We start from the raw sequence: 15,414 nt of genomic DNA, 5'->3' as shown, positions 1-15,414 counted from the left end.
TCCAGAGTTCCAGGCTCCTCCCTCTTGGAATCTATTCATCTCTACCCATGCTCATCCAGAACTTCCCTGTGGTGCTCCCTCAAGGTCAGAGTAGCTGAACTCAGAAAGGACAGAGTATGCGTGTGCATTCATGTGCACCGAGGGCATGTCTGTGCACATGACTGTTACGTGGGCTTCCCACTCCACAGGAAGATACACTCTGCCCTCTCACACATTGGTGCCCTGAGTGGTCCTGAGTGAGTATACAGATCTGTGCATCCTTGCACATGTGTGCATGCATGGGGGCTGGGAAGCGGAGTGCACAGGGAGAGCGAGCGGGGAGGAAGAGAAGAGCCACTGGGGGGCAAGATCGCAGCAGGAAGTTGGGAAAATATCATTTCAGCCCGAGATCCAGAGGCACTTATAGAAGCTTCAGCAAAACCAGACAAACCTTCCTTTCAATCCATTTATCAAAACTGCCTGCAGCTCTGCTTCTGAGCAGGTACAACAAGAATAAAATATTGAGCAGAACCGGCAACCGCGGGACTGGAGGAAGCCAATAAATAAGAAGTTACTGAGAAGCCCGCCCTGACCCTGATGGGTTTGCTTTGCCAGTCCCTCCACCCAAATCCATCCTGTGATCTTATGGGTGATGGCAGGAGCAAGGATGGCAGGGGCCCGCCCCATTGGCCAGATCTCTGCTGTTTTTGATGAGTTGGGGATACAAGAATAGCCTAACCTACACAGACAAGCTTCGGTGAGGTAGCCGCATAAGCAATACTCTCTTGGGCTTGCTCACTGCCTTCCTTTCTTCCCTCTAAAACCCCTCAGGATGGGCTGGAGAGATGGCTCCACGGGTCAAGATGCTTGCAGACAAGACTAACTACCTAAGTTCAATCCCCTGGACCCACATAGGAGAAGCAACTTCTGCATGTTGTCCTTTGACCTCCACGTGCAGACTACGAATGAGTGCTGGCACACACAAACAAATACATGTAATAAAACTTTTTTATCCTCCAAAAGGGAACTGGATCCATGTGACCTAGAGAGGCCTGGTTGTTCAAGGCAGCCTAGGAGTGAGAATGGGACCAGGTAGCAACCAAGGGGCTTGAACCCAGGCCCCAGGCTACACTAAGACCCTCCACTCCCGCTACCATGTCCTGTTAACTTGGACCCTTTGGGTGGTAGGTGGAGGGATAGACAAGCAACTGAATGAAGGTCCCTCTTTCAGGTTCCCCCTTTTCAAACCATCTGTCCTGAAGCCCAGAGAGAGAAGCCAGACACATTGTAAATGCTCTTATATTGGGCCCACAAAAGAGTGTCTCATTGACTTCTTTCTCCTCCACATCCACGGAATTGTAGGACTTGCTTTCTCCTCATCTACATACCCATTGCCCAGGTGCTCAGGGACCTGCTCTTGCCACCACTTGCCTGCTTTCCCACCACCACTGCCACCACAGCCCCACTAACAACACAGTCTGAGTGGTTGCAGGCTGCATCTCAATGCCAAGATCCCAAAGGGTAGCAGCAAATGCCTGGGAGACCCCACAGGACAATGGCGCTGGGACACTGTTCTCTGAGCTGCCCCCATTGTGATCAGGGTCAGCTCTCTAGGTCACCGGGGTGAGCTCTCAGTGGAAAACCCGACGACAAAGGTTAACGAGGGAAGCAGAGGATGCCCGACTGCTACAGGGATGGAAGGGCACCCTGGCTCTGGGGGAGCAGCTGAGGTCATGTCTCACATCCCTCTGCTTTCTGATACACAGCCCTGCCTTTCCTAGGATGTTCCTGGGAAGCAGATGCCCTGTCCATATATTGCTTTTCAAAGGGTCTCTATCGTGGAAATTAATGAGACAATTCCATGTAGTTTATCTGATAGTCAAAAGAGGTTTATTTTGGGTCAACTTACAGCGAGTAAAGGGGTCGGTTAAGGGATCCAGGAGATGTGAGGCACAGTCCAGTGTGGTTCTCTGGAGAACTCTGATTTGGTCCGCAGTCCAGCATCCAGCATCCAGGATCACGAGGTAGCCAAGAGAGAGCAAGCACATACACATCTCAGGTCTTGGTCACTCCCTGGGTGGGGGCAGGTACCTAGCAGTTACCTGCTGCCTACTTGGGGTGGTGCTTCAGGGGTGAAGCTCAGACAACCATCCCTACAGGTCTCGTCTCCAGCAGGCCCTGTGTTCCTTTCCATTCCTGCTCACACTGGGCAGCTTGAATTCTCTGGGTCTTTTTGAAGTGGGATGAGTCAAGAGAATGAGGTCCTTTGGATCTAACTGCCCCAGCCAAGAGAATGAGGTCCTTTGGATCTAATTGCCCCAGCCAAGAGAATGAGGTCCTTTGGATCTAAGTACCCCAGTCAAGAGAATGAGGTCTTTGGATCTAACTGCCCCAGTCAAGAGAATGAGGTCCTTTGGATCTAACTGCCCCAGTCAAGAGAAAGAGGTCTTTTGGATCTAACTGCCCCCGTCCCTTCCTCTGTCTCCCACCTACTTCCACATCTCTCTTGAATTCAACCACTTATGCACACAAGTGGAAGCACATAATGTATATACAAGTGTCTGTGTGGGTGTGTGGCTCATGCAGTGGCTCAAGGTCACAAGCTTGTCTTCTTTGATTGTTCTCACCTTACTTTTTGAGGCAGGGTCTCTCACTGAATCAGCTAGACTGGCTGATCAGTGAGCTCCCTGAATCCCCTTTCAGTACTGGAGGGACAGACAGACACTACTGCACCTGTTTTTATAGACGGGTGCTGCAGATCCAAACTCAGGTACTCATGAAGCACTTTAGGGACTGAGCCCTCTCTCCAGCCCCCACCACATTCCTTCAACAAGATGGAGGTGGAACAGTACAGTGAATTTCCCAGCAGTCACCACTCAGGAATTTGAGGGACAGCTCCATCCTGCAATGGCAAATGGAAGAATGGAATGGGCATGGATTGAGGCAGCTGCAGTTAGAGTTCTAAGGCAATTACCATTTTATTGCATTTCTATAAAGCTGCAAAATGCCATTCCAGGAACTGCTGGCCCCAGTACCCTTCCCTCCCTCCTCTGCTGACCTGCTTTCATAGTGAACGGGCCAAACTCTTCCCCTGCCCCCCCTCGTGTGTGTGTGTGTGTGTGTGTGTGTGTGTGTGTGTGTGTGTGTGTGTGTGTGTGGTGGAGGTGGTAGTGATGGGGATCCGGAAGGAAAGTTGCCAGGGCAACCATCCCAGCTCACTCTTTCCCTTGCCTTTGAAAATCTGTGACAAGAGCAGCAGACATTTTTGTTGGGGTGCTTGGGTCCTCTCTCCCAGGATCAAAATGATGCGAAACATAGCACCAAGCAGAAAGAGTGGTCCCGGCATCCTCTGCTCCTCAGCAGTTTGCAGTATGAGCTGCTTTAAAGGCTTCCAGCCAGGCTCTAGCTAGGCTCCCATAGTAGGGCGCTCCTGCTGTGGGTGGAGGAAAGGCATCACCCTACAGCTTTCTGGGATTTTCTCATCCTATGACTTTTTTATTGAAGGAAACATGTTTAGTGTTGACTCAATATCTACTATGGAATAGCTAACATTCCCATTTTCCTTCGGGGAAACTGAGGCTAGGAAAGACTGTGGCTTGGCCAGTACCCACAGGTTAGAAAGTGACATGTCTGGGACTCAAGCGCAGAACCAAATGACTGTCCAGCCAACTGCTGACATGTCTGTTGGCTTCATTGAGGGAAGTGAACAGGGGCCGCTGAAAGTCAGCCTGAGCAACCAGAGCTTTAAGTGGAGGGCGCAAGGTAGATAACTTAGCTATTTGCTTGGGACTTTGGTGGATTTATGATGAGTGTCCTGTATCCGAGGAGCACCCCTAGTCTTGATCCAGGGCACACTGAAGTCCTCGGGTCCTCAGGAACTGATATGTATAGTGGAGAGTACTGGGTAGATACCTTGGATGGACCCTGAGGAACTGCACGCCATGTGTGGTTCAAGGTGGTTTAGGGTGAAATAGGACACAGAAATAGATCCACTGGTGCTTTAGTTTGCTTCTCTGTGTCTGCAATAAAATACTGCCCAGCATCAACTAAGGGGAAGAAAGAGTTTGTTTCAGCTTACACTTCCAAGTGATGGTCCGTCATCAAGGGAAGCCAAGGCAGGGACCTGGAGGCAGGAGCTGAAGCATCATTGGAGAAAGCTGCTTACTGGCTTGCTCTCCATGGCTTGCTCAACCTGCTTTCTTACACAACCTAGGGCCACCTGCTAGGGGATGACACCACCCATAGTGGGCTGGGTCACCCATAGACCCTCCTATGTCAATCATTAATCAAGAAAACACCCCACAGACATACCCACAGGTCAACTTGATGGAGGCAGTCCCTTAAGGGAGGGTCCTTCTTCCAGTTGACCCTTGTTTGTGTCAACTTGACAGAAACCAACCAGCAAATCTGGCAAGCCTCTTCCAGTGGGTTTGCCTAGGTTCTGAGGTTCGCCCACTTGGTCTCTTTGTTCTCCACTGAAACAATGTAGAGTGCCTTCAAATCCTTGACCTATTTGTACTTGGCTGTAGTTAGGCCTGTGACTCTGCCTCCTGGTATGCCTGATGCCAACCTTAGCCTAGACACTACCCCCAGCATCTGACTTCCTGGTGTATGGTGATGTACATCAGCCTCTTGACCCATCTCTGATTCCAACCCTCCATATATCATGTTGGAAAAGGGTCACAGAGCAGGGCTGAACCAACCCAGGAAGGTGATGGGGAGACCTAGGCCCTGGTTATGGAGCCTGGGACATCAGAGTCTGGGACAGCAGTGAGAGAATTTGACGAGGTGGGGGGAAGTGAGAAGAAAGGGGGAACGAGGAAGGCAAACTCTTCGGGAAAAAAAAAAGTTCAATCTGATTTGTAAAGGGCACGATTTACAAATCCGTCACATATTTTACTAGGCTGGGATTTACGGATTAGCCTGTAATACTTAGGCGGCTTTTTGTAATAAAACCCTGAGCCGAGGCAGCCTTGGGGAAGTGAGGAGGAGGAAGGAGCTTTCTCTCTCTATCTCACTTTCATTTTCCCAGTATTTTTTGATCTAGGCAGCCCCATTAATCTGTACTTTATCTGCCTATGGAGAAGGATCGAGCTCTTTATTGGATTTTTGTCAAGAATAAATGATTTAGTTTGGGATATTGTGGAAACGATTTTTGTGGTATTACACCATCTAATAAATGAAACAGCAGGGATCAATTCCTTTCTTGCGATGTGTTCAACAGGCAGGGTGAAATATGCCCCACAATTATTTAGTATTGCACTCTATAGATATTTATAACCAAGTGTGACTGCACAGACATGGCTGCCTCGGCGTGGACCCTGTGATCCATTAGCCCCTAAAGCCACTGGACTTGGGGACTCACGTGACGGGAGCCCAGAGTCAAAAATGCAGATCGAGTTAGTGGGACTAAGTGCCTGAGAGAAAGGCACACAGTGAGGCAAAGGCCGGAATGAGAGATGGTGTTTATCAAGGCCAGTGGCGCCGTGTGTTTTCTGGAAGGTGGTAGAATAACAGGGAGCTACCTCAGCAAGCCTGGCGGATGCTGGTGTGGAAGGGACATGGCACCTTCCCGCTTCTGGGCACCTGCAATTCTTGCTCTGTTCACCCCCTCTCCCTGGACACTGCTTCCAGGGAAATTGCTGGAAGTACTTGGAGGTGGGAGCTGGCTTTCAGCCGAGGGAAAGCTCCTAGGTTTATATTCCCCAAAGCTCACAAATATTTATTGAAAGCCTCTTCTATGATGGGTCCTAGCAGGAGCCTAGCACAAAGCAAACCATATAGAGATGTTTGCTCACAGACTGACTGATATACAGGAAGCTTCCAAGATGTAACTTCCTACCCATGGGCATTCACTGTCCTCATCAACAGAAGCAGGGGCTGGAGAGCGAGTGTAATATGACTAGGGGGACCCTACTGGGATGTGGGGACCCTGCTGAAATGTGGGACCTTGCTTCTCCATCCTCATCCAGCCCCCAGGGTCCAGAGCTCCATGCCCTTTACCCCTCAGAGTCACATGGACTTGGTTGTTCATCAGGTTTCTACTCTTGGACTATGTCAAAAGTGGTCCCTTCTTGGGCCAATGAAATGGCTCAGTGTATGAAAGCCACACATATCACTTAAAAAGCCAGATGTAGTGGCATGAGTCTGTAATCTCAATGTTCCTACAATGAGACAGGAGGCAGAGAGAGAGAAGAGAACTGCCTGGAATATCATCAAATAGGAACCAGAGAGACATTGCCTCAATATCAAAGTGAGGGCCTGAGAGGCGGCCCAAAGGATAATATGTCTTCCATGAAGCTCAGCAACCTGAGTGTAGTTCCTGGGTCCTACATGGCGGAAGGAGAGTACTCACTCTGTAAGTTGTCCTCTGACCTCCACAAGCCTGCCATGGCATGCATGCGCCCACATTCCCACCACACATCTTACACATCGAGAGACACGCTTTCTTTTTAAAGCAAACCTCAGTCTATAAACCGAAACTTACCATTAGAGGAAACACCGCTTGTGCAGCTGCCCTGCTGAGGACTTTTGTGAAGCTGAGGACTCTGTGTGCTGATCTTTGGGTCCAGAAATCAAGATCTGTGTCCTAAACACCCGAAGCAGCAGGCGACAACGTCCACCGCAGCTCTCTAGCCCAAAGCTTCATGACACTGCTGACAATAGCCAGTTACTTCCTCGGCAGGCCCGGCCTCCTGGTGCTGACAGCTTATTAGGGGACCCTGGAGCTTCCTCCCCCATACCCGTCTTCTCTGGGACTCCCATTTTTGTCCTGTCTGGCATCACCTTCGGGGTCTGTTGTCACTGTTAGCATTGACACTGGGCCCCTGCTAGGTAGCCCCATCTGGCCTTGAATTTGTGGTCCTCATACCTCATTATCAAAAATCCTGGGGTTATAGGTATGGTCCACCACACCCAGTTGGGACTTTTTTTTTTTTAAGTGTATTTATGTGATGTTTCTTCTGTTTAAAACTGGCTCCTCATTTCTGTCCCAACTCTTGCAAAGAAATATGGGTGCTCAGGACTTGCTGTGTGCTAATTCACATCAACACTCTTCATCCTGTCTCCTGATGCCAGCGGCTCAGAGGCTTAACTGAGCGAGCAATTCACATTCAATCATCGGAATGTTTAGGGAGCCAGGAGCAAGATGTGGCTCAGCAATGGAGGAGGATGGAGTGTTGCTGGCTTCTTTGTAGTGCCATACCTTCCCACCAGGGGGCACCCACGAGACTCTCAGGCACTTCCGGAGGCTGGCTGTTGTGTTGTCATCTTGGTCAGTTTTTCATTTGTTTTGTTTTGTTTTGAGACCAGGTCTCCTGTAAACCAGGCTGGCCTTGAAGTCATTATGTAGCCAGAGGATGACCTTGAACTCCTGATCCTCTTTCCTCCTCCTACCAAGTGCTGAGATTGCAGTAGTGTGCCACCATGCCAGGATTCCCTTAGTAATGCTTCTCTCAGTTCAGGGGCTGTTTGGGTCAGCTGCTATGAGACACATCAAAGCCATCACTCTCTGAAAGCACACACACACACACACACACACACACACACACACACAGAGATATACACACACACAGACACAAAGACACACAGACACACACACACACACACCTACAATGCCTGAATAGCATACTGGTTACTGACCGTTCCACTGAGATGTCATGCTCAGAGGGAGTCACCACACTGTTGGATTACCGGAGAACAGCCCAGGGTAAACAGGATGGCCCTTTTGGTTTCTCCTTCAGGCCACTTGGCTCTATGCTATCACAGACTCTCCTTTTCCTCCCACACTTTACATTCCTTCCATCAGGAATTCCATACCCCACCATCATTCTCCCCATTTCTACGACCACCACACGAGCTGAGCCTCCATCTGATCCTTCTGCCTATACCTCCCAAGTGCAGGGGTCACTGCTGTACCCCACAACACTCTGCTTCCTTTATTGTATTCTGAAAATCCCTGTGTATATACATGCCTATGCAGTGTGGTCAGCTTTGTTGATTGGACACACGCTAGAATCACCTGTAAAGAGAGTCTCAGTAGGGGAGTGTCTACATCAGGTTGGCCAGTCGGTACATCTTTGAGGGTTTTTTTCTTCTTTAATTAGGCTAATTATGGTGCAGAGGCCCATCCCACTGTGGGAGGAACTATTCCCTAGGTTGGGTTCTGGGCTATATAAGAGCAGAGAAAGCTATCCCAGCACTGCACATACTTGTATTCATTTCTCTCTGTCCCTGCCTTGACCTTCCCTGCTGTGATGGACTGTGACCTGGAGCTACATAAACCTTCCCTTCCTCAAGCTGCTTTGTCAGCCATTTTGTCCCAGACGCAGAAATGACACAGGACACCATGTCTGGGCTGAGCACGGCCCCCTCCCCCAGCCTGAAGTTTCTAAGCTCATAATCTGATACGTGGACAATCTGGTAAGCCTGGGCCGATGTGGAAGTGCAGGGTCCCTAGGGCCCAGACTCCCCTCCAGGCTAGGTGTATAAGTTAAATACTAAACAATATAGATAAATGTTCTGCTTAAACATGGGGTCCTGCCCCAAGACATCGTATGATGAATAGGCAAATTTTCCAAACTTAGAAAAAGGTAGGAAACATATCAGGTCTCCAGGATTACAGGTAAGGGATGCCAAACCTGTGAGTGCACAGTTACCCATTCACACTACAGTGAGAGCTCTGGAGACCACAGGCTCAATGATTACCTCTAGTGAGAGTCAGGGACAGCCATACATATATACATAAGATTTGAATTGGTTGTCTGTATAATTAGAATTTATTGGAGAACATCTTATGATTTTCTTTTTTTTAGGGTATTTAAAAGAAGAAAAAATAAAACTAGGCCAAATAAAGGCATATTGAAAAGTCTTGGGTCTGTTTCTTCCCAGTCCTTCAACAAATAGTATGTGGCTGGCCTTAAATGCATAATAATCTTTTACAAGCTTATTTTACATTGTGAGCAGTTTCCAGGTCATTAAAGACTCCGTGTGTGCATGTACATGCACACACACACATACACACACACACACACACACACACACACACACACACACACACAACCTCTGCTGGGAGGGGCATTTTCTGTAGACTTGTGGAGGTCAGAGGACAGCCTACAACTTTTAGAGGTTGGTTTTCTCCTTCTACCCTGTGGGTCCAAAGGATCAAACTCTGGGTGTCAGGCTTGGCACAAAAGTATCTTTATCCACATACCCATCTCTCGGGCCCTACTCATATATTTTAAATGGCTGCATACTATTCCTTCACGAATACAGCATTACATAGTTGTCCATCTCTCCATCCCCTTCTCTTCCCTGGCCTCCATTAATACATTTGCTACTTGGATAAGAAATAGTGGCTTCCACCCTGGTCAATAAATGTAGATCTGAAACATTCCTAATAATATCAAAGTCACAGCCTCATGAATATACAGAGGGTGCAGCTAAGGCAAATCAATATCTCCATGATGTGCCCTTCTGTGTGGAGATGAGGCCTTTTGGGATAAAGTAACCTTTGCTGCATTACCTCTTGCCACATCATCTTGCTTTGGTCTTCCTGTCTCTTGGCTCCTTTCCTGGAAGGTGCCCTGAACACAGTAGCCTGGCCTTTTGGTTCATGCTAAGTAAGTTAAGGAGGAAAATAAGGTTGAGATACTAGCTTAGGTATGTCCCCCAAATAGAGTTCCTTCGCCTGTCTGTCCATCCATTTGTATGAGAACACACCCTTTTGTCTACTAAAGATGGCTGTGGGTGGGTCAAGAAGTATCTGGGAGCCAGTGGAAGAAAAAAGAGAAAATCAGGGCCTGGTGGTAGTGGTGATGGTGGTGGTGGTAGTGGTGGTGGTGGTGGTGGTGGTGGTGGTGGTGGTGGTGTGTGTGTGTGTGTGTGTGTGTGTGTGTGTGTGTGTGCCTGTGCACTCGTACACACAGATACTAGAGGTCGATCTCTCATGTCTTCCTAACTCACTCTCCACCTTATTTTGGAGACAGGGTCTCCCACTGATCTTGAAGCTCCCTGATTTAGCTAGGCTGGCTGGCCAGTGAGCTCCAGTGATCCTCCTGTCTCCACCTCAGTGCTGGTTATAGGTGCATGCCACCGCACCTGAATTTTTATTTTTATTTTTTATGTCCCTGGGACACAAGATTTATTTCTCCAATCTCAGGCTCCAAGGACTTCTTAAAAGAATATTTATTTTTATATGTGTGGGTATTTTGGCTGCATGTATGTATGTGCAGCACATGTGTGCAGTACCCAAGGAAGCCAGGAGGAGGAGTTAGACCCCTGGGGCTGAAGTTACAAATGGTTGTGAATCCCTGTATGGGTGTTGGGAATCAAATCTGGGCTCTTTGGAAGAGCAGCCAGTGCTCTTAACCACTGAGCCATCTCTCCAGCCCCATGTGCTTGACATTGAGTTTTGTGCATCTGAACTCAGTCCTTCATGCTTATAAGGCAAGCACTTTACTCCTGAGCCATCTCTCCAGCCCCATGGCCTGATCCTTTTAATGGGACTTCTAATACAAATGAAAATGTCCCCCTGCAGCTGTACCAGAAGAGGAGCTCAGGAGGCCAACAGTGGGTAAGAGACACGGGCATCCCCCTAGCGGCATGGCATTTCTACCTCCTTGGCAGCTGAGAACAGGTATTTCTGGCCACACAGGCAGAGCATTGACCTATTCTGGCTGGCTATCCATATAGCAACAGAGGTAGTTTTAAAATAGCATTCCCCTTTGGAACGAAACCTTTTGTATTGAGCAGAATCTAGGAGAAGAGGTTAATTGAGGGTTTACTTACAATCTTAGGTTTACAAAGAGGGTCAAGTGGAGGCCTTTGGCAGGAGCTGTTTACCTTGAATCTTCAAGTTCTCCACTCTGTGGACTGAGCTGCTGGGGAAGGTGGAACTCTGCCCTGGCTCCATCCTCATGCCCGAGAAGCAGGCTGCTTGGTCTCAGCTTCAGGGTGTTAGAATCTGTGTGTCTGTTGCTCATCCCTTTTATTTCTCTCTACAGGCCCAGGCTGGCTATAACTCAGTCTTCCTGCCCCTCCCTCTTGAGTGCTGAGATCACAGATGGACTCTTGAGAACTTTCCTATGAGAAAGGACACATGTGACAAGAGAATAATGTGGCTTGTGTGAGTGAGAGCTTGCCTCCCGTATGTGAAGCTCTGGGTTTGGTTCCCAGCACCACCATAACCAAGCATGGTGATGCAGTCCTGTTATTCAGGCACCAGGGAGGTGGAGATGGGAAGATCAGAAGTCCAAGGCTATCTTCCACTGCAGAGTGAGTTCCAGGCCAGCCTGGGCTACATGAGACCCTGTTTCTCAAAAAAATAAGAAACAAAATTTGATTGGGCGTCACTGAACAAAAGCACATGAAACCAGTCATTGTCCTGTGAATGATAACATGGATCTGATTAAGATTCTGTGTGGCCATAGGGGTTCTCAGTCTAGAAGGAAAACAGACGTGACAATCGTTAATCACAGTGGGAGAAGGGCATGTTGCCAATGTTCTTTCACTTGTTCATCCATGCATCCATCTGTCCATCCACCCATCTATTTATCTGTCCATCCCCCATCCATTCATCCATCCATCTATCCACCCACCCACCCATCCATCCATTCATCAGCCAACCCACCCACCTACTCACCATCAATTTATTCATTCGTCTGTCCATCTATCCACCCACCCATCCGTCCGTCCATTCAGCAAACATCATTTGCATGTTTCATGCCAGGTACCATGGTTCCATCATGAACCCTGGCTGTTTCATTGGCCATCACCCTTGCCATCATGGAGCGTACAGTCTGGTGAGTAATATGGACAGTGAACAAACCTGAGCACAGTACATCTCTGATTTGCATTGTTGACAGAGGCAGGTGAGGAGCTACAGGGGCTGTATGAGTGTGACGTCAGAGAGCATGAGCTTAAGGAAGCCCTCTAGTAGAATTCCTCCCCTGCATTTCATCTTCCTGTCTGATGTGTGTAACTATTCCTTCCTCTTCCAGCTTCTGACCTTTGACCTCCTGGGCTGCCAATATTCTGGCTGTCCACCTCTGCACTACAAGCTACTGCCTCAACAAACCTAAGGCTGAAAGTGCAAATACCCCACTTTAGATATGGCTCCGTCATAAAGGGGTCATATGGTCCTGATTCTCCAGACATACCCTGTTGCATGCTGCTCTGGTGGCCCTCCCTCCACGTTTCCTCCCGTAGCCTTGCTCTCCCAGGAAGTAGGCCCACATTGCCTCTAGAAGCAGAACACTAGATGTTAGATCCCACCAGCTCCATCTCATGAACATGTCTTTACCTCTGTGTGGTGTGGACATCAGCTCTGGGACATCAGCACCCAGCACCCAGTGTTGTGATGCGTCAGCAGTGAGCACAAACTGTCCTCACACATGTATTATCCCCCTCCAAGAAACACACAACATGAAGGTGGTTGTGCCCTGTTTTATGTGGCATTTAGTACCACACCCTTGCTACAAATGGAACAAAGTCATTCAAAGAGCCTATTAGACCATAGATACCTGGACCCTTCTAGAAAGCTTGACTGTATTGGTCTAGAGCTGAGCTTGGGAATCAGCCTTCTAGCAAGTTCCCTGAAGATGCTGCTACATCAACTACTTGGATTTGATTGGCAGAGATGTAGAAACCAGCACCTACTTGAGCCCTACAATGTACTGGCCACTGTGTTAGGAAACTTGATCACAGTACCTCATTAGTGTGTGTGTGTGTGTGTGTGTGTGTGTGTGTGTGTGTGTGTATACACATTTGTGTGTGCACATGAGTATGTATGGGGGCACACATGTGCCACAGTACACATATTGAGGTCACAGAACAACTTGCTGGAGTGGGTTATCTCTGTCAAGTGGGTTCCAGAAATCAAACATGTCAGGCTGGGCAAAAAATGTTTCAGTGACCCATCTTCTGGCCTAATGCCTGGTTTTCACACGGATTTGGGGGACTGAAGCCGGCACCTCATGTTTGCAAGGCAAGCTCTGTACATACTTAGCCATCTTGCTAACCACTCCTCTTCCCTTTTAACAGATGGAATTACCCATGCTGGAAGAAATTGTGTGGCTCCCCTGAAGTCATGTGGCTTGTGGCAGAGGCTAGGCTTGAACTCTGACCTCTGAGATTGCAATTCCAGGCTCTACTTTCACTTGGGGGATGGAAACAGTCCCAGGAGGAAGAGGCCATCAGGAATGACAAGAAAGAGATCTGCCTGTGTGTGATGTTAACTAGAGATGGCAGACACACACCAGGAGGCCCCGGGGGGTGGGGGGACTCATGGGACAGCACTCAGGACAGTGCCCGGCCACAGCCTCCTGCAGTGTCTCTCGAGGGCTCCCATGAGATGCCCAGATGTCAGAAGGGGCAGCTCCCAGTGGTGGAGACACCCAACTGTGCTGCCAGGAGGCCACCTGGTGCCAATTTGTAGAAGCCACTGCCCACCTGAAGGGACCACTCAGCCATGCGTGCTTGACGCATGCTACCATTTTGACAAACAAGACTCAAATGTAAGAGGAGTCAAGAGCACCTCTCCCCAAGTCTAGTTACAGTTCCTGGTAGTGAGTGGATGGATAGGCAGGAATGGGGGGTTGCTTAGGTGTAATTGGGCTCTACTCTTCCTTGCCCTTCTTCTATTTGTAGGGCTCTGGTGCACTGGCCTGGACCATGGTGAGCTGGTGGTCATGAGGAGGGAACTGGGGCATGAGTAGACCTCAATCTCTCTGCAAGTTCTTCCCCCACTTGCCAGTTCTAAAGCCAGGAGCCACCGTTGCTGGTTGATAGGCATTCTCCTATGGGATCTGGGCCTCTTCTCTTCCTTACTCTCTTCTCTCCAGCCCTTTCTGCAGATTGGAGATGAAATGTGTTGATAGCCAGTCCTGGAGAAGGGTGAGACCCTCTCTCCTTCCCCGGGGACTTGTGAGTCCCATGTACAATGCAGCAAGGCTGGTGGAGTAAGAGGAATAAAGCAGCCCTGAGCCCAGGGCTCCAGGGGACAGATCCTCTATGAGATTTCAATACCCACGAGAGTGTAGGGATAACGCCCGCTCGGACATGGTGAACGGGTGGTAGTAGCGCAGGCGTTATCCCTACAGGAGAGGAGATGCTTGACTGCCACTTGGGGCTGGTTAAAATGCAGACCCTAGTGCGCTGGGGCCTCAATCCCGCATTTCCACACACATGCAGGGTTGCTGTATAACCATGAGGAGGTACATGCCGGCCACTGATATTCAAATATGTCCATATGTGGGATTCATGTGCTACTAGGTCCCTCAGAGAGCCTGGCTGTCTGGTCCCTGCCTTAGGTATCATGTGAACGCAAATAAGGGTGAGTTTGCCTTGCTCAATGTGAGGATCTACAGTCTACGATGACAGGAAGGACTATGGCACAGCTGGTCTCATAGAGAGGAAGCAGGAAGCAGGGATGTGGAGCTGGGCTAGCAAACATCAAGGCCTGTCCCCACTGACCCACTAACCCCAGCGAGGCTCACCTCCTTAAGATTCCACCATGTTCTAAACACAGCGCTGCCAGCTGGGGACCAAGCATTCAAACACTTGAGTATGTGGGGAACATTTCATATTCAGACCACATTTGCCAAATGGCAAAATCTGACCACTTGATGTTGGTTAACTTGAAACCTAACATCTGGTCAGTGTTGAGAATAAGTGTCTGTAGATTGCTCAGCCATAAATAAAACATCTATATTACGCACACACACACACACACACACACACACACACACACACACACACGCGCGCGCGCGCGCATACACATACACACACATGTGCATACACATACACACACACGGCTCAGAAGCCATCAAGACAGAGGGACCAGAAGGACTAAGAGCCAGAGGTTGGAGAGGACCAACACAAAACAGTGTCCGAGATTAAGCCAGCCAACACTCCATCAGGGAAGGGGTGGGAGGATGGGGCTCATGAGCTGGGAGCTATTGATGGATAATGGCTTCTAGAGGAGGGAGAGCCAATATTCTTTAGGATGTGGTCCCTAGTAGGTCAACCATGCTCCAGTGAATACATGGGCAGCACAAATTGAGCTCAGTAAGTTATACAATAAAACAGAGCGAGGCCATGAAGACGGGAGGGGGTGGGTCTGGGAGTAGTTAAGGAGTCGGGGTGAATATGAAAATACATTGTAAACATATACAGAATTCTCAAAGAATTAATAAAAATGTGATATAAATCTCAGACCACTTGACAATTAGGTGAGTAGAGACCACAACGGCTTTGCCCACTGAGACACCAGGCCGAAGATCAAAAACACAGAGCAGAAACGAGTCTGGGGTAGGGCACACTCAGCAGTGGGGGTTGGCTAACACCAGATATTTTGTGATTCCAGACAAGATGGGATTTGGAAAAGGATGTTTTCCTGGTGAAAAAATCAAGAATTGTCTGGCCCCTGTGAGTGGT

The sequence above is a fragment of the Peromyscus californicus genome, unplaced genomic scaffold (assembly GCF_007827085.1).
Source record: "Peromyscus californicus insignis strain IS unplaced genomic scaffold, ASM782708v3 Scaffold_3__1_contigs__length_106647218, whole genome shotgun sequence".
NCBI classification, from domain to species: Eukaryota; Metazoa; Chordata; class Mammalia; order Rodentia; family Cricetidae; genus Peromyscus; species Peromyscus californicus.
This window is presented reverse-complemented; position numbering follows the sequence as displayed.